This window comes from Canis lupus, chromosome 25 (genome assembly GCF_011100685.1).
Source record: "Canis lupus familiaris isolate Mischka breed German Shepherd chromosome 25, alternate assembly UU_Cfam_GSD_1.0, whole genome shotgun sequence".
NCBI classification, from domain to species: domain Eukaryota; kingdom Metazoa; phylum Chordata; class Mammalia; order Carnivora; family Canidae; genus Canis; species Canis lupus.
The window spans coordinates 47,814,976-47,839,285 of record NC_049246.1 but is presented as its reverse complement, the minus strand read 5'-3'; the positions used below and the strand labels follow the sequence as shown (position 1 = coordinate 47,839,285).

General features: G+C 49.5%; 1 long non-coding RNA gene across 3 annotated transcripts; it reads right to left on the bottom strand.

The window, feature by feature from the left end:
• Positions 1–1,280: 1,280 nt before the first annotated feature.
• On the bottom strand, positions 1,281–21,001 carry LOC111092347. Of its 3 annotated transcripts, XR_005378879.1 has the most exons (6): positions 19,761–21,001; positions 18,743–18,920; positions 11,075–13,370; positions 8,928–10,183; positions 2,376–2,442; positions 1,281–1,839 (listed from the first exon to the last, which is right to left on the bottom strand). It is a non-coding gene; the product is annotated as an uncharacterized LOC111092347 (long non-coding RNA). The 3 variants fall into 3 exon arrangements; XR_005378878.1 differs by having other exon boundaries at positions 1,281–2,442; XR_005378880.1 differs by having other exon boundaries at positions 1,281–2,442; positions 8,928–9,042.
• Between the last annotated feature and the right edge of the window lie 3,309 nt (positions 21,002–24,310).

Below are 24,310 nucleotides of genomic sequence, written 5' to 3'. Positions count from 1 at the left end.
CACCTCCGATGTGAGCTCACCAGCAGATAAGACCTTGCTGGGTTGTGGGCTTGCCTGGGACCTGTCACTCCCTTCCTTCCTTCCTTTCTTCCTTCCTTCCTTCCTTCCTTCCTTCCTTCCTTCCTTCCTTCCTTCCTTCCTTCCTTCCTTCCTTCCTTCTTTCCTCTTTCTGCTCTTCAGAATGAGACCATCTGTCCATAGCCCATCCCATCCTTGTGTTTGGAAGCACACAACTTGTCTGCTTTCACTGGTTCCCATCTGGAGTCTCTCCCGCCCCTGACTTAGACCAGATTCGGAGGAGACTTTGGATAAGTTACTAGTTTTGAGACTGTTCAGATGGAACTAGTATATGCAAATACTTGCATATGAGAAGGACATGAACTTCGGGACGACAGGGGCATGTGATGGACTGGATATGATATCTGCCCCCCAACTCTTATGTTGGAGTCCTAAAGCCCACCACGACTTTATTTGGAGACAGGGCCTGGGAGGAGCTGGTAAAGGTGAAATGAGGTTGTCGAGGTGGGCCCTAATAAGAACAGGAAGGGACGCCAGAGCTCCCTCTCTCCTCCATGTTAGGACGCAGCAAGAAGGCAGGTGTCTATGTGACAGCCAGGAAGGACGAATCACCAGGAACAGAATTGGTGGTGCCTTGATCTCAGACTTCCAGCCTCTGGGACTGTGAGAAGTAGACGTCTGTTGTTTCGACCTGGTGGCCTGAGCGCAGCACTACAGTGTCACCGTGGCTTACGGCCTGAGCCCCAGGCACTCGTGTTGGAGACCCATGGGAAGGCGAGGACAGGGACAAAAGCCGAAAGAGCCACTGAACACTTGCCCTGCTTACCATGACACATTGGAAGGGGCATTTCCTGCAGTTTGTTGAAAGCATCATTGCCCAGTGCCTTGGCAGAGGTGGGCTGCTCCAGGAAGAGAGGGCAGGAGCAGCAGCAGTGTCCCCGCACACCCTGGAGCCCACAGTCCCAGGCCCAGGAGACCTTGCAGTGCTTGACTGGGAAGGGCAGCCCTAAGCGGGCACTGCAACCACACACACACACACACACACACACACACACACACACACACACACATCCAGCAAGATCTGATGCACTGAGGCATCGCCCAAGAGACAGTAGCATGGCCCAGAGAAGGTTCACATCAGGCAGCCAGTTGGACATGGAGGAGGTCTGGGGGGAGCTGTCGTGGGAAGATCCCCAGTTGTGACAGGGGCAGGGGACTCCCCCTACATTGGCAGGGGTCCAAGGAGCAGGGCCGATGAGGAGTATGCTCCACAAAGTGCCCCCATGTGTAACCACAGTCGTGGTGGGACCCAAGTCAACCCCAGAACTGTCATCCCTTCATCCATTTACTTAGTCAACAAGTACATATTGATTCCCTGCTGGGTGCCGGGCATTGTTCTGTGTTGTCTTAGTTGGTTCTGGGGCTGCTCTAACAGAAGTGCTATCAACCGGTGGCTCGTAGACAATAGAAATTTATTTCTCATGGTTCAGGAGGCTGGAAGTCCGAGATCAAGGCACCAGTTGATCAGGTGTGTGGTGAGGTTCTACTGCCTGGTTCACAGACAGCTGCCTTCTCCCTGTGTCCTCACACGGGAGGAAGGGCAAGGGAGCTTTCTGGGGTCCCTTTTATGAGGGCCTCTGGTCCCATTCTTGAGGGCTCTGACCTCCTGACCAAATCGTCTCCTGAAGTTCCCAACTTCAAATACCAGATTTCCAGGTGTGAATTTTGGAGGGACACAAATATTCGGTTTATAGCGTATGCCCTGGAGCTTCAGTAGTGAACACAATACACAAGGTCTCTTCTAGAAATAGCAATTATATCCTGAAGGTGGAAGCAGACAACAGGCAAGTGAACAACAATGGGAAGTCCAGTCTGAGAGAACAAGAGGCGAGTGTATATAGTACGTATAACACATAAGCAAATACATATATATGTATATAAGCAAAAATGTGTGTGTGTGTGTGTGTGTGTGTGTGTGTGTAGTCCCTTTCTTAGTGAATCAGTCACCATGAAATTGTTTTGGTGTCTTTGTAAAACTTGGAATTAAAAGGAGAGGGACATGGGGGTAGACATGTTAGCCCTGTTCTAGAATTGGGTGGAACCTCCTTCTAGAACAGGTGAGCCTCCCCTTACACCAACCAACTCCCAACCCTTTTGCATGGGGCAGTGGCTCTGCAGTGCCTGGTCCTCCGGGCAAGGTCTCACCACATGGGCAACCTGCTTAGCGTTTGCTTAGGACGACTTGGCTCTTCTTGGCTCAGCGGAAAAGTGAAGGGTGATCATCTGTCCACCTCCTCGCGCATGTGAACTCGCCCAGTTCCATTTCCAGCGCGCATCAGTGTGTCACATCCACTCACCTTGTTATCCCTGGAACCCATTTTCCTGCTGGCAACCCCTAACGCGGCCTTCGATCTGCACTGGTGTCTACGAGAGCCGAAGGAATCACACATTAAGGCTGTTTTAATAGGCACAGAAATGCAGTTGCTGAATCTCTTCTGAGGCTTTTCTTATAATGTTTTTCCTTATATATTACAATCATTCGTGTGTGCCAATGTCAACTGTTAAAGGGAATAACACTGCAATCACTATTAAAAAGCAATAACGAGCCTGGGAGACTGGCTCCCGGCTTCCCTGCACAGAATCCTACTTGCCGACAAGGAGCCTCGCAGGGACGTGATGCCTTTTTGTTCTCAGAGCATCTTCTTGACCTTTTCTTGCTTGATCGCAGGGTCTCTGTCACCTGGACCTTCCCATAAGGAACAGTGTTCTCGCGCTCCCTCAACTGGTCCTGCGGAGAATCCCCACCACGTCCCTGCTGTCCCCTCGGGAGCAGATAACCTGGTGAAACCTGTTCTTTCTCTCATCACCCAACCTGCCCAACTACAGTGGCCTCTCCTCTTGTGACGACCAGTGCAGGATCTGCAAGAGCCATTCTGCTCACAACTGTTGTTACCTTCCTCTCTCCACCTGGGGTGTGGCTGACGACTCCCCATTTTGTCAGCCCTTCCTAAATGCAGACAACGCAAGCACCCCGGGGGAGGAAGGCTGAAGAGGGGAAGGCTGTGCTCGCTGATGGGTACCCCGGCCCAACCCCAGTCCCACCCAGGCCCGGGCCCAGTGCCACGGGGAGCAGTGCTTTCCCTTACAAGGAGGGGATGACTACAGAGCAGAGGGTGGGCTGGAGGTATCCCCGGTCCCTGCCTCCCGGGCAGTGGTGGAGGTTTCCAGAGGGCCACACAAGAGAGGTACCAAGTCGGGGACCTCTGCCAAGACAGAGGGTGTGTTCCGCAACAGCTTGAGCCTGCGGCCCTGGAGTCACCACGAGAGCCTCACTGAGCTAATGTTTATTGATGTTGCTTTCTATTAATTCAATTAAATCTCTTTCTGAAGCAGCGCTGGCAGGCAGGGCTGCCTGGTGGGGTGGAGGGGGTCTATTTTCCCAGGTGCTGGGTGGGGCTCCAGCCAAGGGAAGTGAAATAGGATCCCTCCCAAGTGTGGAACTCCCCAAAGCAACCCTGCCCTTCTTGCCAGAGGCCCCCCTCTGTCACCAGGGCCGCACATGGATTTCAGCACATCTTGCTTCGATTCGTTGCTTTATGCATAAAATTCCACGCAGGAAAATAAAACCTAGACATAATGATTTTGATTGCAAATTACTGCTCTCTAACATAAAACATATTAAATGTCATTAAATTTTATGGGTTATGATTCCCTAGTGGACGGCAGGCTAGCCCTGTGTTCAGAAAACGGGAATTTAGCGAATTCAGATCCACATGATTTATCTGGAAGACCTGAAATGTCATCGGAATGACTTCACTTGATTACAATGATGAGTTGTTAGCTTTTAATTCTGTTGAACCTCTTCACTCGCTGATTTCCTGTTTGCAAAGTCACTTTCTCAATAGAATTTATTTGTAACTCCAAAATCAATATGCACGGTGTTCTGCGGTCATTTGTGGACGTGCACGGAGCGGCAGAAACTTAGAACTGCAGAAAGCCCCAGTTCCCAGCTGAGGAGGACCCAGGGATGCTCCACCCCAGGTCCCAGCCCTCAGCTGTGGGCAAGTGTCCCTCTCGTGGTCTATCGAGTGCCACGTTTTTGCTTTTTCGTGCTCTCGTTGGTGATTTCACTGTTGAAAACAGTCCCCATGCGTAGCTCCGAAGTGCTGTCCGTGTTCCTAACACGCCAGGAAGCTGTGATGTGTTCAGGGGGAAATGCATGTGGAAGGTGGAAGAGCCGCGAAAGGTGGAAGAGCTGCGAGACTTTCGGATGTGGGAGATGCTGACTGAGCTGAGAAAATGTGGTTGCGAGAGCGTTGTGTGAGGCAGCCAGCCAGAGAAATTTATGGTTGCGTTACCCACGGTAGTGAAGAGCTTAAACCCTCTTGGTCAGTGTTTTATTACCAATAAGGACTGCATGTAATTATTATGGATAAGAGATATAAATTAAAATGTCTTTGTCCAGAAACGGCACATAAAACGAGGTTACATATTGACCAGCTGGTACCAGTGCTGTGATGGAGCCTCCCGGGAGCCCAGCCCTGTGTGTCCTCTGGGATCATGGGCTCCGGATCCTCTGATTCGGCGTTTGTGATGCTTTGTAGGACGTAGCTACTGTGAGCCATGAGAACGAGCCTACTTTTGTTTTAATTACAAAGTTATACATGCAGAAACTTTAAGATATGAGATTGCTAGGGAAAAATTCATCTCCTAGGATTACAATTTTAGTTTATGCCTTTTTCTGTCTTTCTCCAAGGTGGTGGTGGTGTTTCTAATTACATTTTACACTCTTCGTGGTCTGCTGCTTTATTTTGCAGTGTTGACCTTAAAAGCATTGTTTTTCTCAATAAACATCCACCTATGACCTGATTCTTCATAGCTATGTAATATTCTGCCCCAGGAATTTACCCTAATACTTGTGTCTCTATTGTTGGACAGGATTTCCAGGCGCAGTTATACAGGTTGTTCACTACACGACAGCACCCAGTGAAGGTGCACACGAGAGAGGAATTCTGCTTCCCTGGAACTTGCCAAGCCAGGCGTCCCGACTGGGGCTGTGTCTTTGTGGAAGAAGGGGTGCTTGTCAGGCCATGAGACTGGACACTGGCTGCCGGGAGGCCACACCTTTTTCCCATATCTTCCTGGATACACCACACAAGCCAGGAGAGTCCCCGGTTGGACATCCAGGTTGTTTCCAGCTGATGGTTTATAGAAATTGTGAGGCTGCGAACTGCTTCACTCGCAGCACCTCCTGACTCAAATCACAGATTGCTAATTATTGATCAACTCCAAGAAGCAGGGCTACTAGGTAAAAAATAAAAAAAATAAAAAAATCTTTATTAATTTATTTGCAAACGTTTCAGGACAGATGAATTCAGGTGAGCATAGGCTGATATAAACTCTACTTTTAAGGAAAAGTTCTTACAAAGCACAATGAGCAGATGCCAATCCTGGCGGACGCCCCAGGAGGACAAATCCATCCTCCTGGCTAAGGGAGCAGCGCTTGCAGGTGCAGAAGCTCAGTGCGAACATTCTCACGTCTCCCTGAACGCTGCAGGTAGCCGGGTCTTCCTGGCTCTACCCTGAGCTGAAAGAGGATTTGAAGCAGGGCAAGAGGGGCTGGCACGCATGTAAGGCCCTCTCTAGGCTACGAATTCGGCCTCGACTCACATTCTCTTGCGACCTTCCCTGCACAGCCGCTTCTTCTGAAAAATCAGATGAGGAAGGTAAGCATCCTCCAGGATCGTTTACTTTTTGAGAAAAATGATCCTTACACTGCGTTGCGAACCATAGACTTCTACTGGGGGCTGTATTTGGCATCGGCACTTGAAACGGGAACATTCCTGTATTAGAATGTTCTAACCTGGTCTTTCCCAGGCCCGAGACTCTCTGCCTCAGTCACCGCCATGAGCTGTTACTGTCAGGGGGTTGATCTGTTGAGCCCCTCTGCATAGCACCGGGGAGACCCCGGCCCGAGGCCTGCATTGCTCTGCTCTTGCTCTGCTTTCCTCTGCAGAACGACGCCACGGCCATTTCAAACGAATGCATTTTCCCTGTTTGTCCTTTGGGGCAGATGTTTTTAGTTTGCTGCCAGTGCAGTGATCCTGGTCCCCACCCCAACCCTCTGCAGCCCCACATGTGGAGCAGGTGCCATCACGCAGCCAGGCCCGTTGACCTGCAGCCAGCTCTGAAGTGTGACCCCTCCAAGGGATACCTCCCCCCAGTGACCCCTCCGAGGGACACCTCCACCCAATGACCCCTCCGAGGGTCACCTCCCCCCAGTGACCCCTCCAAGGGATACCTCCACCCAGTGACCCCTCCGAGGGACACCTCCACCCAGGGACCCCTCCGAGGTATACCACCACCCAGGGATTAACTGCTTCTCCTCCTTGAACCCCTGAGTGATCACCTAAGAAGACACACGGTTTCCAGGGAAAGTGTTAATAGAGTAGAATGGCCAACTAAGCAGTTACCCATGGGACCTTAGGTTCAAGGAGAAAGCATGGGTGGTGTTTCCCCTTCCTGGAAGAGGCTGACCGCTGCTATGCCTCCCAGAGCTCGGGGCTCCCCTGATGTGCTGTGGTGAACTCAAATCCCCAGATCTCCACATGAGGGTGGTGGGATGGGTGACCGTGCTGCTGCAGGTGGTAGGATGGATTTTCAAATCAAATAGAAGGGACAAGGCTTCAGGGGGGAAGGAAGTGCCACCCCCAGGCAGCTGCTCCCAGCCTGAGAGCAGGTGGGAGGGTGATCCCAGCCCTACTAGCAGGTGCTGCCCCCGGGCCGGCAGTCCCTTCGTGGGGGGCCGCAGAGCCCCCTGTGGGGCCTGAGACCACGGCGAGTGTCCCTCCCCCATGCTGAAGCCCTGCAGAGTGCGGAGACCACAAGGTCATCTCTCTCTGGGGCTCCTAGAGCAGCTGCAGCAGCTGAGGGAGCTGCAGGGCTCAGGGGTCACTGCAGAGAGGAGCTCCCCTGGGCCTGCGAGGTCCTGCTCTTCAGCTGTCCCATGACCTCCAGTCGCTATGCAGGCTCCTGGCACCCCCCAGGACCCGTCAGTTACTGCAGCCTAGTGCTGCACCCCATACCTGCAGGGCTCCCCACGTCCGTCCTTCCTAGCCTCCACCCCCGACTCTGGAACCCACCCTCCTCATCTTTTCAGCGACTGTGTCCCAAAGTTCATACTTTTGATTCTTTGCATCTCCCTTAGCAATCTGAAGATTCCTGCTTTGGAGGCCCCAAGTCAGGGGTCTGGAACCTTCACCTCAGCTTTGCTCTTCATTAGCTGGGTAATCCTGGGGAACAGATTCGGGGTTTTTTTGGCCTCAGCTTCCCAAGTACTAGGGTTTCTCACTCAGGCGCATAGATTGGCGCCAGTCTGCAAAAGGGATGCTGTTGAGTGCACAGCTGAATGAAAACACGAGGGACCGGAGTATGTGTGAGCGCGGGATTGGGAACTGTCTCTGCTTTATGCCCCTATGAGTCTCCCAGTCAAATTTATAAGGGAGGAGTGATCAAACGGTCTCAGTATTGAAATTATTATTACGGTAAGTGATGACTATTTCTATTATTTTATCTTATTTACTGTCTTTACACGAGAAGACTAAAAGTTGATGGTTTTATTGTTGCCAGTACCCTTTATTTTGCTTGCTGTATTCAAATGGTCTCCAGATCCCCAATCCCAGGAGGCAATGGGCTCAATGCTTTTAGTAACTCTTTTCATATGTACAACCACAGAATTACTTGACGATAACTGCGAGGGTCTAATAGCTTCTTCCGAAGACATTTTCAAAACCTCCTAACACATTCCTGTGATAAACTCCTTTAGTTTTTTTTTTTTTTTCCTTTAGGTTTAAATAGGATAATTCACTTGCTCTGTTTGAAGGACTGCTATGTTTTTCCAGGAAAATGTTGCTAATCCCTGTCTACATTGTCCATCAGGAAGGCCAGGTCTAAATGCTCCATTATAGTCAACATTTTAGGTATATTATGCCTATTTGCTTTTTTGGTTTTTCTCTCCTTTTACGTGATGCTTGGTCTTATTTTTATTTTGTGAATTTATTTTTATTTTTTAAACTTTAAAAAAATAAGCCATGTCAGAAACTCTTTAAGATAGAGTTCGAAAAAAAAATAAAATAAGATGGAGTACAAACCATAAACGGCAAATTTTTAAAAAGTTAAACATATGAACACACTAACTGAAAAATTGTTAAACTCTTGAGGAGGAAATTCATATAAAATCAGCGCAAAAGAATAACGGTCACATGAAAAAAATTTTTAACTTCCCAGTAAGGAGGGAACCATGTGAATTTGCACAGTAGGAAGATACCCGCTCCTCCCTGACCCCAATACAAAAGTATAAATTGGTGCAACTTTTATGGCAGACAAATTAGCAATAAATATCCAGAGTTTTAAAATGTGCATGTCTTTCGCCCTAGACTTTTGCTCCTTGGCATTCCTTGTTAAAGAACATGATTAAGGATGTGTTTATTAGTTATTAATCATTGAGATCATTTTAATCAATTTTGACGGTTTTTCCCTTTGCTCTTTAAAATGGGCACACATTTAAAATATAGCAAATACTTTGTATATGATTGATACCAAATGCTCTAATAGGTTCGATGTGATTGTGAAGTGGGATGCCTTAGGTTAATCTCAAAATTGTTACTAATTTTTCCCAGCATTTTACATGAACATGAATCTCTAGCCTTTGATGGGGGAAGTAAACTTGGGAGACCAGAGCCCGGGACAGCTCCACCACTTCCACTGGCACTTGCCCCAGCCACCCGACAGCAGCACATGATCCCGTCGTTCCTGAGGGCCATCCGCACAGCCTGTGCACTTGGTGAAGTGTCAGATATATTGGGCATTGTCTCTGTCCTGAGAACTTTTCAATTCAGCAACATACTCACATGGGCACAGAAGTGTAATCCAAACACGATGCCATGAGATCCAGGAATAATGGATGACGTCCAATGCCATGGTCTGTGGAAGTTCAAAGTCCTCCTCAAAACTGCACAGTTCTTCCTTTATAATACATAATATAATCAGCTCTTCCTTTATAAATACGTACCCCGATTCCTACATCACTGAACAGGTGACACAAATCAAGAAAACCATTCACCCAAAGTATCTGGAGGCCTAGCCTGGTTTTTACCAATGTTCACAACAATTGGGTGGAAAATGAGAAACAGGGGACAGAATTTAATGATTTCAACACACCGAAGTCCAGATGAACTGCTTACGCCGGTTTTCTAGAATGTTGCTGGGTTACCCCAAACCCATGACGTCCTCTTGCCTCCCTTCCAGACCTGCCTTCCCCCCCTCACTCATTCTCTTCCTCTTGCTCACGTCCCCCCTCCTCTTCTGGCTATGTGGGGCAAGCTCCCCAAACAACAGCCCACACCAAATACAGACTGGCCATATGGGCATTATTTCACATCCTCTATTCGTTTAATCCTCATATAACCCTTCAAGGAAAGTAGTTCCTTAAGAGGAATCCTGGGCCCAGCTGGGGTTTTGTGTGTTTATATGTTTTTACCTCATTACTTAAATAATTGTATTAGCTATTCCGAAATCTGGAATTCAGTTTTTAGAGCTAGAAGGAACAAATGAACAACAGTGGGTTTATTCTCTGTGTAGCTGTTACGAGGTAGGACAGAGTCATATAAGGATTCTATTTCCTCAGATGCTCTTTTAATTTAGGAAGATGAGTCCCAACAACTACTACATCTGGCTTAACCTCAGAAGGAACCCAAAAAAACAATTACACAATTCTGTTTCAATTTACCTCAATACGGTGTTTTTAAGGGAGTTAGAGGAAGAGAGAGGGAGGTGTGGGGTGGAGACAGAGATGAAACCAATCAGCTGCAACTCTACTGAAGTCATGTCTGGAATCCTGATCCCCCTGCACTTGCCCTCTTGTTTCCTCTCACCTTCATAGATGGCCCAGGAGCCCAGGATGGCCATGCAGGTGCGGATGGACGTGCAGGGGTGGAAGGAGGGGTCCAGCTCCACAGGGCCCGGAGTAGGGGACACCCACACCAGCACACGCAGACACACTCGGTCTCACTCTCACACGTACTGTCTTGTTATGATTTATAATAAATACATATCTTGGTCTTCCCGCAGATTCCTGGCTCACAGCTCCCCAAACCCTTGGAATTTCCTGGACAATGAGAGCAATGGGAACATATTTTGCTATAATATTTGGTCTTGTGTCCCCACTTCCTGAAATCCATTCAGAGCCGTAAGGTGAATGGGTGTCTCATTATTCATAACAAGTCCCTTTCCACCAGGAATGAATTTATTTTAATGAGGTGACTTTTGGAAATCCTGTAACTATGGGGGAGAATGTTTGCCAGGGGAACTAACCAGGGATGGAGAGCTAGAACTTTCAGGTCCCCTTCTCACCCCTGATTTCCCTGGGAGGGGTGAGGATCTGGAGGTTGAATTCATGACCAATGGTCAATGATTTACTCAATCATCCGCATGTAATAAGGCTTCCATAAAATCCCAAAAGGTCAAGATGGGGAGAGCTTCCAGGCTGGGGAACCAGATGCTTCCACATACCCCTGAGCTGGGCCCCAAACTCCACAGAGACATAAAGTTCTTTGTCTGGGGTCTCATCCTGGGTTTCTCTTCATCTTGATGATCTGTTTCCTTTAATATCCTTTATAATAACCTGACAATCTAGTGAATAAATAGGCTTCTTGACTCCTGTGAGCTGTTCTAGCAAATTAATTGAACCCAAGGAGAGGGTTGTAGGAAGTTCTGACCTATAGTGAGTAGGTCAGAGGCGCAGGTGACCTGGACCTGCAATGAGTATCTGATGCAAATGGCAGTTTGTAGGACTGAGCCCTATCCTCTGGGATCTGATGCTGTCTCTGAGTAGATCGTATCAGATTGAGTTGAATCACAGTACACCCAGCTGGCATCAGAGACCTTTTTGGTGCCCTGGGAAGCCCCTATCCCCACCTTGGAATTGGGTGATAGGACATAGACACACACACAGCTCACACATACACCTGTCGTCTTTGCTGAGAGCACATGCCCTTACCTGCCCACAAGTGTTAGGCATCTACCCAGACGTCTTCCCAGAAAGCCATCAGCAGCTTCCCTCTACCTAGAGTGACTTCTACATTCATCTGGATAGTTCTGGCCACATTCTTGGCTTTCTTAACTCTAGACTGAGAGCTCCTTGAAGTCTGGAGTTGAGTCTTGTTGCTATATCCTGGGTAGCTCACAAGGGAGCCTTTTATTCAGTGCTGTTGGGAAGACAAATCACAGAATAAAATGCACTATGACAACACTTTGGGAGTTTTTAACACACAAATATTTTTCTTTTTATGTTTCATTCATTTTTTTTTATCCCTCCCACCACAGACAGGTTATAGAGAGCAAAATATGACTTGGGTTCATCATGACCTAGAGCAAAGGTTTAGATTCTCCTGCCCTATCAGGCTGTAGCACAGGGGCCTGTGTTCAGTGATCGTACTTCCCCACATTTCCCAGGCCCTGGGGCTAAGTGGCCAGAAGAGCCATGTGTCACGTCCAGGGGACATGTGAGCATGACTTGTCTACGTGCTGTCCTTGCCACGGCCACACGGGGACTCACGTTCCCTAAGGTGCAGACACCACTCTGGAAGACTCCATCAGCCAGGGTCTCAAGTGACCTCCCATTAACCCTCACTGACCAGGTGACATAAGGAGAAAGCAACCTCCGATCTGTTAAGCCCCTGAAACAGAAAATTTCAATCTGCTACCAGAGACTTGCTTCACTCAACTAATTGCAAAATGCACAGTCTTCTAGAAAAGAGTAGCTGCCTAGTTTTGTCTGCAAGGTCCTCTGAAACTGTTATGAGCTGAACTGTGTCCCCCTCAAATCCCTGGATAGAAGCTCTAACGCTCAGGACGTCAGAATGCACTGCTCTTTGGAGACAGGGCCTTCAAAGAGATAATTAAGGTCACATGAAGTCATAATGCTGGGGCCCGGATGCAATGGGCCTGGCATCCTTTATAAGGAGGAAGAGACATTCGTGGACGCACGCACGCAGCAAAGAGCACGCGAGGGTGCAACGAGAAGACCACCAAGGGGAAAGGCCACAGAAGAAATCCATCCTCCCAGCCTGACCTTGCGCACTTCCAGCCCCCAGAAGTGCCACAAATACATTTCTGTGGTGTCACCCCCCACGTCTGTGGCACCTTGTGACAACAGGCTGAGCAGACAAATACAATGACCCTGATATTCTAGAAGTTTCATCTTATATTCGCATGATTGGAGGTGAAATCTATGAACAAGACTCACAAAATTAAGGGACAAGTGACATAACATTTCTTCCTTTGTCAGGGCTTCTTATTAACCATGGAGCATAAGGTAATGTGTAAGAGTAAAGGAAAGACAATTCTGTTTTCCCTTCCCTGAAACTTTTAAATTTCTTAGCATCCCGGTCAAGGATTTATGATGTGATTTCAGAAAGCACACATCTTGTTTTGAAAATTGCTCTTTCTATGGATGCCTCTCCATGGCCCTACGAATCCCGGGGGCACTGGCTAGGTGAGTCATCGTTTGCACAACATCACGACTCTTTGTTGGGAGCTGGGGTAAAATCAGATTTAAGTCAAGAGCTTGGCTTGGAATATGGGGATTGAGATCCTGGTTCACTTCATGAATACGGTGTGTAACACTCGTAAGTGAATAGCTTAGCCAAGAAACAATGCACCAGGTTGGCAGGTCAGCTGCACACAGGCTGCCATCCCCTCTCCCATGTCCACAGCACGTCTGGACACACTGCTAACCGGTCAGGACACCTGTCCCCCACCATGTCTGCGCATGGCTCACGACCCCACGTGAGAGCAAAGCGGCGGCCCCCTCAGTGAATCAGGAAGGGCCACGAGCTGAAGCCCCAGCTGCTACGGAGGCTCCCAATCTGTCCACCTTTTAATTCTATGCTTGTCCTTTTGCTGTGGGTGGTTGAACTGTATCCCCCAGAAAGGTCTGTTCAGGCGCTAACCCCTGGGTACTTATGAGTGTGACCTTATTTGGCAATCGAGTCTCTGTCAACACAATCAAGTTCAGATGAAGTTATCCTGGATCAGGGTGGGCCCCTAGCGACTGGTGTCCTTATGGGAAGGGAAATTTTGGACGGAGACACAGAGGAGCCCAGCTCGCAGAGAAGGAGGCCACGTGACGATGCAGGCAGACGTGGCGCGGGGGCCGCATCTACGAGCCCAGGGACCCCAGGGATCACCAGGAATGGCCCGAAGCTGGGAGAGACAGCGAAGGAGGCTTCCCTGAGCCTTCGGACGGGACATGGCCTTTCGACACCTAGATTTCTGACCTCCAGCTTCCAGAACTATGAGAGAATACATGTATTTTATTTTATATCACCCTCTTGGTGATGGCCTATTTGTGGTCATCGGTTTCCACAACCACAGGAAAGTATACACTTTTGTTCCTGCCAATTCCTTCCTACAGCGTGGAGAAATTTAGAGTCAGAGGTGGCAAGTGGTATAGGTAAAAAAGACACACACGCACGCGCACGCACACGCACAAATACACACTCAATAGTAAGGGATTATTAGGGCTGTGAACTACAACATGCCATAAATACTCACTTTTTTACTGACTAAAGGAACCTAATAACACACAGTTCATCTCCAATGGAACGATTCTGACACAAATAACTTTCTTTTGATAGACTACCTTCTGTGCTGGAAAGAGAAATGAGCTTTTTGTTTGCCCTTGGCCAAAATCAACTCTGAAAAAGTTCCTCTCATACCAGCTTTCCTGTCTGAGCCCTCAGAAGTGGGCAGCGACACTTCGGTGGCACTTCTGGGGATCAACGTGTAGCCTCACGGACGTCCCCCCTGCCTGCTAGGATGACAGAACAAGCTGCAGCCATGAGTCTTTTCCCCATAGTTACCTCTCTGACTTCGAGGGGGATTGAGACTCAAAGATATGATAGGGAGGGTCCGGTCATAGTATCCCTGCCTGGAAAGGAGATAAAATGCCATAAAATAGGGTCACTTGTCAGAAAGCAAAACAAGACTTTTTTTCTCGACTTCACAACCGATGTGTGGTGGTTAAGACACGAGGAAAAGCGGACTTTTGTATTTTCCTTCCTGCTTCATGTGCTTTAAATTTTTCATAAGTTGTAAGCTTCACAATGGGCTGCGGGTCACCGGCCTCAACAGTTGAGACTGTTGCGGAAAGAGAAGGAGTTTGACGTATCAGGACATGTGTTTCTGAAATCACTCTGGAAAATCTATGCCCTTCCAGTCATGAAATCCTTTGATTGCCTTGATGAGATCATTTTAATCTTCTGCAATGCTTCATGGTATAATTATCAAATTGTGCAAATTAATGCTATTTTTAGGGTGGTTTTTTTTTTCTATAGAGATTTTAGCACCTAGCGCATTCTTTTACCAGATTCATAAATCTTAAGCAATTTCAGCCTGAGTAGGCAAAAGTTGAAACAAAGATGCAAGGCGGTGTTGAAATATTTAGAAGCTTGCTCTGAACCATTCTAAATCCATTATTTTTAGAGTGAAGTTTTGAAAATACCACTTCATAATAATTCATAATCAGAAAAGTTCTCCACAACTATGGGAACCAAAGACCATCCACTGAGTTGAAAATTATGGCATAAACACCGATCCCAGGGAGCATAGTTCTGGATACTAATCATTCTGTGACAGTCACCCTGGCCCGGACCCATCAAACTACGCATGTGCGGCTGGCAGGCCTGGCTTCTTCAAGTCACCAGCCTCCTGGAGGGACGGCGCCAGCCCCGCGCCCCACCCCGCGGCGCACCACCATCTCCTGCCTGCGGAGGCCGCTGCTTTCTGGAAGTGAGACCCTATCTTGAAGAACCCTTGGGGCTTATCAGGTCTCAAGCAGAAAGAGATCTGTGGCTTTCGGACAAGGTCAGCGTGGAAAAGTCCCTCACAAGGAAGCTCCAGCAAGAATAAAAGTAGTAAGTAGGGTCAGGAGATCCCCTGGCCAGAGTCTGGTTCCAGATGTGGGTGTCTTAACTTCCTGAATGTGATCCTCCATCTGTGAACGTCTGCTTCTCATCAATTAATATGGCGGCCAACAAAGCAGGATTTCATCAAGGTTCAGAGGAAGTGGTTGCTGACATAGAGAAGTGCCACTAGGACGAAACTTCTAGAAAGGATTCGCTGCCAGGCTGGGGGGTGGGGGCATGTGTTTGTCTGAGACTTCCAGCTGTGAGCTCCTTTGGGGTCTACCTCACCTTTAAGGCAAGCTCATGTTACTCTTTAGGTGGCCTCCAGCCAAAGACCAGCAAGGCCATGCAAGGGCTTGGTTTTTCCACCCAACACAGGGCTCCTCTCTTAGGTGTTTGCTCCAGCACTTCATCCTGAGTGGGGAGCAGAGACAGTCAGGTCTGCGCCACAGCCTGGTGTGCCCACCCTCTCACCCCTGACTGCTCCATCCTGCTCTCTCCCCTTAGCTGTCACAGCCATTGCCCCCAACAAACTCTTCAGCCTTACCTCCATCTCCAACACAACTTGCTCCAGCTCCTTGCACAGCTTAGGACTTGTCAAGCCCTTAGACACAGACATGCTGAATCAGAATCTAAAGAAAACAAATTTGGCCAAATCTCTAGGAAAAGCAACTTCAGGGAAACAGGAATTGAGACCACCAACCGGCATATATTTAGAGAACAAAAAAATAGGATTTCATGAGATTGAAAGGCTACAAATGTTGTGTGGCATTCATAGCAACTAAATATCTCTTCTCAGCTTCCTAATGACTTGATCAGCATTGATTTCCCATGACAGGTGTATGTGCTGTATTCACATCGTGTTTTCCAGGCCTCAGTAATGAAACATACGGCCAGTCTGCAGCTCAAGCTCTGTAACTGCCGAGTGCTTGCACTGAGCTCTGTAAGACCTTTGAGGGCTCAGGACACTTATACTGTGATGGTCCCTCCATAGCACATCATTAAAAAGTTTAAATATGTTACCAAAATTCTATGAGTTGAGCTGATTAGTCATGACCAGGCATTTTTATAGATTTGTAAACATTTATTAATCTCAATTTTTTTTCAGTTTTCCTGTCATATCTCAGAGCCCACATATCTTTTATCCAAATTGCCTTTTTTTTTTTTTTTTTTTTTTTTTTTGGTGAGGGATGGTGTGGAGGGCTACTTAGAAAGTCATAGGTCCTCAGTATTTTGTGCACAGTAAGCAATCAGTAAGGAGCCCTGCACTGGGAGGGCCACTTGGTGTGTCTGTCAGGGAATTCTCTCGCCCATTTTCACAGTCAACATTGCTACCAGTGAATGCAGAGACACTGCCCACATATGGCAAGGCCACAGCAAGCTTGTGTGAACAAAAGGATAGACACTTTCTCCCATGAGCCTAGTGCCCTTGGAGGCAGAGCTCTGGGAGGATTCAGAAACAGGCAGCGAGTCTTCAGCTTCTGAATCAGCTCCCAGATCTGGGCTCACATCTAGGCAGGTCTCTGGGAGAATTGCACTGGCCCCGGAGAAGTTTGAAACAAGCTGCTCAGTGATGCTGCCAAGAGGATGCAGGTAGCACAAGCAGGCTGGCCTCTGGGGCAGGAGCAGAGCTGATGCCAGCTGGGTTTTCAGAGAAGAAAACACCAGCTGTACTTAGGGGACCATCTTGAGCTTTGTGACTGGGTCCAAGGTGTTTTCTTCCCTCGTGGTTCCTGGGATACACACCAGCTGGACGCCCACGTGTGAGCTCTGCTTGGATTTGGCCAAAGTTGGACATCAGAGAGAGGGAGGAAAGGAGGAAGGGAAGTTAAGCATTATCCCCTTGGCTCCCTCCTCGTCCTCAGTGAGGTCACCACCCACAAGCCATCCCTGTTCCTCAAGCAAAGGTCCCTACCATCTCCAGACAGCTGAGTCTTCACCCTGGCTGCTCAAAGCACTTCCAGTCTGAAGGTCCTGGAGACATGTGTGGAATGTGGCTCCCGCCCTTCCAGTGGAGCATCTATCCAGCTCCAAGGGGGACCTCTCAGAGACTCCACACCTGTGCTCCCTCCAAGCTGTGGTTACTCTCCACCCCTCCTCCCCTCAGGCCAATGAAGGCACCAGGTCAGCTGCCACTAGCTCTGATGACTCTCGGCTGCCCCTTGCAAATGAGCCTCTTCTGGGACTCATCTCACTGCAAGAGCACTTCTGTTTTCTGTGGAACTCTGACCAGCTTCCCTCCTCCACATCCGCCTCGGCCTCCTCACCCTTTCCAACTAGCTAGCTCTGACAATGGTGCACGCCCTGGTGCTTGCTTCACCAGCAGGATTGGAACACACTGGACTTAGAGGTGACACGTGATGGTTGGTATCAGAGACTGGACAGGGAACATGACTCAGAGCCCGGCCCCCAAGGGCTGGGCTTGAACCTGTGGAAGGAAGAGCCCTTGGAGAGCCCCTGAGTTGTGAGAAGGCAGGAGGATGAGGAGGATGGGAGAGGGATGAGACAAGCGGGGAGAAGAGACAGGGACTCAGAGTCATGGAGGCAAATGGAGAAAAGTATGAAAGCTGAAGGCAGGAAGTCCTTGAAGTGTTTCCCCGACAGTGATCCCTGCACCCAGCGCTCTGCTGACCCTTCCCCTTCACCCCATGCACCCCTGCCAGATGCCTCTCTTCCTCTGTATTCATGTCCCAAATCCTAACGAGGGTTCCTCACCCCCAGCATGTGCTCCATCGGATCCCCAGGCCCCAGCTCAGGCACCCCCACCCTGACACCTCCCCAGCAGCCTCTCCCTGGTCCTCTGCTCCCCACCCCAGGCCTCCCAGGCTGCACAGGGAAGGAGCCAGATCTCTTCTTGCAGTGAAAAATGAAGCCCCAGGCAGGCACTTTCTCCATTTAAGTATAAACCAAATTAATTTGGGGAATGGCATTTGCGGTTTAATTCCTAATGACTGTACATGAGTGGATACGTCCTATTTCCTGATGAAATATTCCACCGTCTGTCCCGCAAAAATGGCAAAATGAATGAGCGTGGAAGTGATGGATGTGGAGAAGCCAACTGTAAACAGAAGTAAATGCATTTTCCCAGTCCAAACCCTCTTGTAATCTGAAGGACGCTGCTTAATATCCTTGTGCAGCCTCATTTGTAACATGAAGTGGTTGAAATGGATAATCTCACACTCCGTGGCTTGGTGAGTTTCTACGATTTTGTAAGGCGAGAATGGGACAGAACAGCTACTTACAGAAGGAAGGGTCTTTTGATCCGACCACTTGTTCCCAGCATCTGCGTGAAAGCGAAGGTGTCGGAGGCAAGACTCAAAAGTGGAGACTTTCAGACGAGGACACACACTCACGGGACTGGCCTCCCCACTCTTCCAAGGAGAATTCTTCCAAGCACAGTGCCCGCCAGCAGCCCACCACTGAGGGAATTCCTCTCGACGTACCCATCTGCCCAGGGAGGCCATGGCCTGACCTCCCAGTGATGTTCATGATCGCTGGTTTGGTTTAGCTTGGTTTTAATAGTGATTTATTTTTTCACTATAAAAGCAGAACAAATCCTTTGTGTGTGGAAATTTTCAACAAACCAAAACCAAAGGGAAAAAAAAAAAGGGAAGGAAAGGAAAGGAAAGGAAAGGAAAGGAAAGGAAAGGAAAGGAAAGGAAAGGAAAGGAAAGGAAAGGAAAGAAGGAAAGGAAAGGAAATCACCTACGAGGTCTGGCACCGACCACTAACTGTTGGCATTCGTCTACATTTCCTACCAGCTTGTTTAGATGTGTAATTTTTGAAATCGTGCTCTCTCTGTGCGGAGGATTCCACATCTTGGTTTTGTCCTGTCACATGGGAACAGAAGCATTTAGACCAGATGATGGAGTGGATGAGAGTGTTGTTCAACACCACTGTCAGTCTGCTAAGAAGATGTTCTTCTGCAAGAACTTCCTTAAAAAAAAAAAAAAAAAAAAAGGAATAAAGAAGAGAATCAGTAGCTTAGACCATGGGAATGGGTCCGAGTTAAATGTCTGTATCAAAGCACTTGACAATCTCTCACTGCGTCTTTTTCTACAAAAATACAGAACAGGGGAGTAGGAGACACGAGAGTGAAGTGGAGTTAAATGCTCTCACCCGGGAGGAGGTCTCCACCTTGAGCCTATGGCGGCTACCTCTTTGCACACGTGTCTGTGACCTGGCCTCCCGCCCTGTGACCTGGCCGAGCGCTCAGGCTCAGATCCAGAGACAGGTCTTGGCTTCCCAGTGGATGCCAGACCCTGCTTCTTGCCTGCAGTCCTCGGCTGGCCCCCGAGCCATGGCCACCCCTGCCCCCAGGACCCGTCCCAGCCCAGATGACAGATGTGGGCAATCCAGAACACCCGAGCTTCCATGAGGGCTCAGTCTTGGGATTTGTCCACACATCTTGACACTCACTCAACCCGAAGGAGGGCCCTTTGCCACAGTGCCCTGCAGGCACCATGCCCCTGCCCTCCCCAAGCCCCGCATCTGCTGCACCTACTTCCCTGCACCTCTGACTCGTTTCTGGCGCAACCCCTTCTGTGCGCACCTCTGCCCAGACCGCACATTCTAATTATGCCACATCACATTCCTGAGATGCAACAGGATCCGTCATAACTTGAAGGTCATGGTTATATCATAGAAAAAGGGCAGAGCCGGGTAGCTATTCTTGGAGAGGGCATCTCCGAACGTCCTCGACACACAGTTTGCTACAGCGCCATTGTCAAATCAGGTGCCTCAAAAGCCACCGATTTCATTACACATTTCCCTCACCTCCTGGCATGTTCCTGAGGAAGAAGATCAGATGATTTCATCAGAGAGAGCTGATTCATTTTGTGGTTTTGGCACAATTTCCCAAACCCCGTATATTCAAACTATCCTTAGGAGCAAAGCACCTGTGTGCCAAGTTGAATCTGCTTCAGATGCTCCGTGCACGCGCCCCTGACAGGTGCCAACAAGGCCAGACTTTCATCTGCAGCAGAGCCTCAGGTCCTGGGGTGGGGGGGGCATTCTGGGGAGGCAATCCCCTTCCCCATGAAAGTAGGCTTCCTGAGAACCCCAGCCTCGGGGAGGCCATTCCACGGTGAGGACCAGGAGGACTTTGCGCTCGCGGAGACCAAGTGGGTGGACAGTAAAGCCTCGCCGGGCTCCAGAGAGATGACAGGAGTCTGTCCGAGCACAGATGGGCTGGATGGTTCTATCAGAGATGCCGTCGGCACTTCATGCGTCCCAGGGGGGCTTCACGACCCTGGTTGGATGGAATCCGAGGAGAGGGGGAAAGGCAGAGAACCTGAGAGCTCCTCTTACGCCCTCAGTTACCCATGAGCGTGGAGATGGGAAGCCAAGGTGCTGGAATTAAGAAAATGGAACTCTTCCTTGAATCTGGTGTCAGCCCATTGGCAGGCGGCTGGGAAGGCGGCCAGAGGCACCACGTGAGGCCAGAGCAGGGGCCACCCCGTGCAGCTTTGCTCGCCTGGAGACGATTCCCTGACACCCTTGACCTTTCTGCACAAACGACTTGTCTGGCTTGTGTGTGCTTGCTGTTAAGGAACAATCCAGAAGACTCTCCCCAGGGCTTTATGATAATGCATTAGACGGCTCTCGAAGGAGCGGCCTCCCCTCCAGGAGCTCGTAATTCTGTTTCATCACACAGTCATCTGCAAATATCCTTTCCCCACATTGCCAACAAAACATTTGAAGGGCTCCTATTTCTAAAATTCACCCTTCCACAAATCTTAATTACTGCGAAGAATCCCAAATGGAATATGCCTCATACTTAAAAAAAAAATCCAAAAGAATCGTCTAAATATATGTATTTTCTCATGTGGGCATGTGCGACTTCTCAAAGGCACCAGCCTTGGGGGTTCGAAGTTGGGTCCCAGCCTAGCAATTTGGACTGAATGATGATTGTATCACTCCTCTGCTCATTTGAGAAACTCATTAAAAATCTGGTTCATCTAAATTTTAGTTGTCACTTGAGCCAGTTGTTTCTTTTAGTTTAATTTACTTAGGTGGGAATTGGGAGGGAATAAGAGGTAATTTTATGATTAATTGCTTGAGATGGTTAAACGTTTATTTCCCTGCTCCTAAATTTTTCTTTCCCACTGGAAGATCGACTCCTAACTAGCACTTCAGGGGGAGAAAGAGGTCTGTTCCTCTGCTTGGCAGAAATGGCCTGCATGGGCCCGAGCTGGCCGGCTTTGCGGGGAGGGTGGTGGCCCAGGGCTTGCCCACTCGGGGGGCTGACCGAGCGTCGGGGGTGGCCGTGGGCTGGGGGCGGCGATTTAAACCCTGGCAGAGGGAAACCAGAGATGGGCCCCCCTCGTGGCCATGGCCTCGGAAGAGGATCTACAGGTAAAATGAGGAGCCGGCCGCCTCCCGGGTTTGCTTTCCCCTGGAGGTCCTTCTGCACCTTTGCTCTGCGTTCTCAGACCTCCTTCCTCGGATGCACCTCGGGCAGATTCTCAGGAGCATCTCAGGCTTCTACACCTCGTGGCCCCCCTCCACCCCCTTCCCGGCCCCATTCTGGGTTATGGCTGATAGAAGACGATCCCACCTGCCAGCTTTCTAGAAAATCTCAGATGAGAGATCCCAGGCAGGCACGCTTTTTGCGACAGGCTGGGCAGGGGGCAAAGGCTCTGCAGCCTGTCGATGGCCCAAGAGCAAGGCGGTGGGGGACGGCGGGGAAGGGGGGACCATGGCACCCCCCGGGGGCAGAGTGGAGGCTGAGGGAGAGGCTCCGGGCGCCCAGCACAATTCTACCGCAGCGTGTCCCATTTCTCCAGAAGCGCTACTGCTTTTCCACAAACACCCGAGGGAGAGGGGACACGGGCCTCTGCAGCTCTGGCTCTCTGCGTCCTTCAACTCTTGGTGTTTGGAAGAAAATCTCAAATCCTCTCTCCTTCCCGCCCCATGGCGCCACCACCTGCCAAGGCTCCTCTTGCCCCCTGCTTGACGTCTTGCTTCTCGGCCTCCATGCCAGGTCTACCCGGGCCTCACTCAAGGTTCTGGATCCTGTCTCTCAAGCACGTGCCCACGTACAGCCAACCAAACCCACCCCTAGAGCCCAGACCTGCTCTCCAGGCGCTCATGGAACGTCCTTGGAGTCCCCGCTGTGCCCAGAGACCCCAGGCCAGCACATCCCAGGCCCCAACAGCAGCCGCCTCCCCTGCGACGAGCAGGCCTTGTGAGGGCAGCAGGCCCTGCCCGGGCTACGCCAGGCTCCCGGCGCCCCTCACTCCCCATGCGCAGGGCCTGGCAGGCCAGCTTGACACCCTCACCCCCGCCCCCGAGGCTGTTTGCCCAAGCTGAGAACAAGACATCGCCTGGTGCCTCCAGACTCAAGGTTATCTGAATTCAGCGTGTTCCCAGAGTTGGAATGTTGGCATCGCCAGCTCATCACTGTGCATTCGTGCGTGAGGGAACGGAACATAACCTCTCAGAGTCATATCCTGTGACCCCCAGTCATTAGCAAAATCAACCACAGGTACGGTCTTAGTCTGCTGATTGCACCAGGACTCGGGAGGCACCCCCATCCCACTGAGTGGTTTGGAATCATAGTTCTTCGGAGAAGCAAAGCAAACAGACAAAAAGCACGTCTGGTCCCGCTGCAGAGGTTCCCTTCGGAAGCAACCTGTGCAGAAAGCCTAGTCTGTATCAACTTATTTTTCGCATTTTAAAGTTTCTTCCTATACCTACTAATAATGTGGGATTTAATATTTCTTTTTAGAAGTTCTGTTATTTACGGCTAGACCTCTGCTGTGATGTTTATGCCAGTAAATCTCCCAGGCTTCTCATATATGTTGCCAAATCCCTCCACCCCCAAATAATCCAAACCAAAAAGCTGCATCAGAAATTAATAACCATGATCATAAATCAAAGTGAAGGTTTTATCCTTTCATTTTGCATAGGACACCATGACTAAATGAGTACCCCAACGCACACAGGACTTATCAAAAAGGGAAAAAAACCTTCCCTAATCAAAGGCATATTTCATCTCTGAAAAACTCATCAGAAACTGTTACAGAGTGACTGTACGACTTGAAAATCTCTCTCTAGCACATCTGGAAACTCACTTTTTTTCCCCCCGTCATTATATTCAGGAATACAAGCGGTTTTGATTTGCATGCATAAAGCGGTTCCTTCATCTCTTATCTCATGTGCCATGTGAATGAATTTCTGTGATCTATGGTTACAATTACTGAAATATGGATTAAGAGGGCCTGCATTATGCAGATGGTTGCCGTGATCAAGAAGCTGCCGGAAATACGATAGTGCTGGAGCGTGCTCCGCCGCTTCATACAACGCTGATCTCCTGCGAGGAGCCCTGCCCCACCGCCTGGAATCAGGTTCCTTGAGCACCTGAACTCGGCCTATTCTGGGCTGTAATCAGGAGAGATGCTGACAAGTTACCTTGCTCTCGCAATCTTTTACTCAAAGCTAAATGTCGAGATGCCACCCTCGGATTCCTGAGCCCCTCGGGCTGAGTTATCCCCTCGGCTCTGCAAGGGGGCTCTTCCTCTCATCTCTAAAGTGAAGCACCTGCTGGCTCTGGCCACATCCTCCAAAGGCGGGGGCTAAGTACATCCTTTTAATTGCTATATATATAGGCAGAAATCGGAGGCCAAAGTCTCCAGGAAAGGCTTTCATCATTTATAGTCGTGCCCATTCTGATGGTTCATAACGTCTGAGTCTGTGCACAGAATAAATGGTGAAGCACAAAGAAAGTAGATTTTGTGCAGCAATGCAAGGCACGTGGGCTGCTGTGTTTGCATCTCTGCCCTCCCAAAGCGGGGCTGTGGGTACCCTCAGCGGCTGTCGTCAGGAGGCCACATCCCCGTGCAGGGGATGGGAGGCAGCGAGAAACTAAGAAACTCTAAGGAAACATCATCCTCAAGCCCATTCCATACCACCCAGCGACGTGAGCTCGGAGATGATCCTTACTCTCAGCTTCCTCCTCCAGCAACATGAGGATGATGTTATTGCTTAGTGTATCTGTTTCCTACGGCTGCCAAAACAAAATATCACAACTGTAAGCCTCAGAGCGACAGAAAGTTATCCTGTCACGGTTCAGGGAGGGCCCTGCTGCCTGTGGGATCTGGAGGGGAAAGAACCCTCCTGCCCCTGGCGGCCCCAGGCATTCCTGGCCTGTGGCAGCCTCATTGCAATCTCCACGTGGCCTTCTCCCTGTGGCTCTTCACACAGTCCTGTCTCTGTGTCCAAATGTCCCTTTTTAATGAGGACACCAGTTAGATCAGATCAGAGCCCAGCCTAAAGACCTCATTGGAAATCGATAGCCTCTGTAAAGACCCGATTTCCAAATA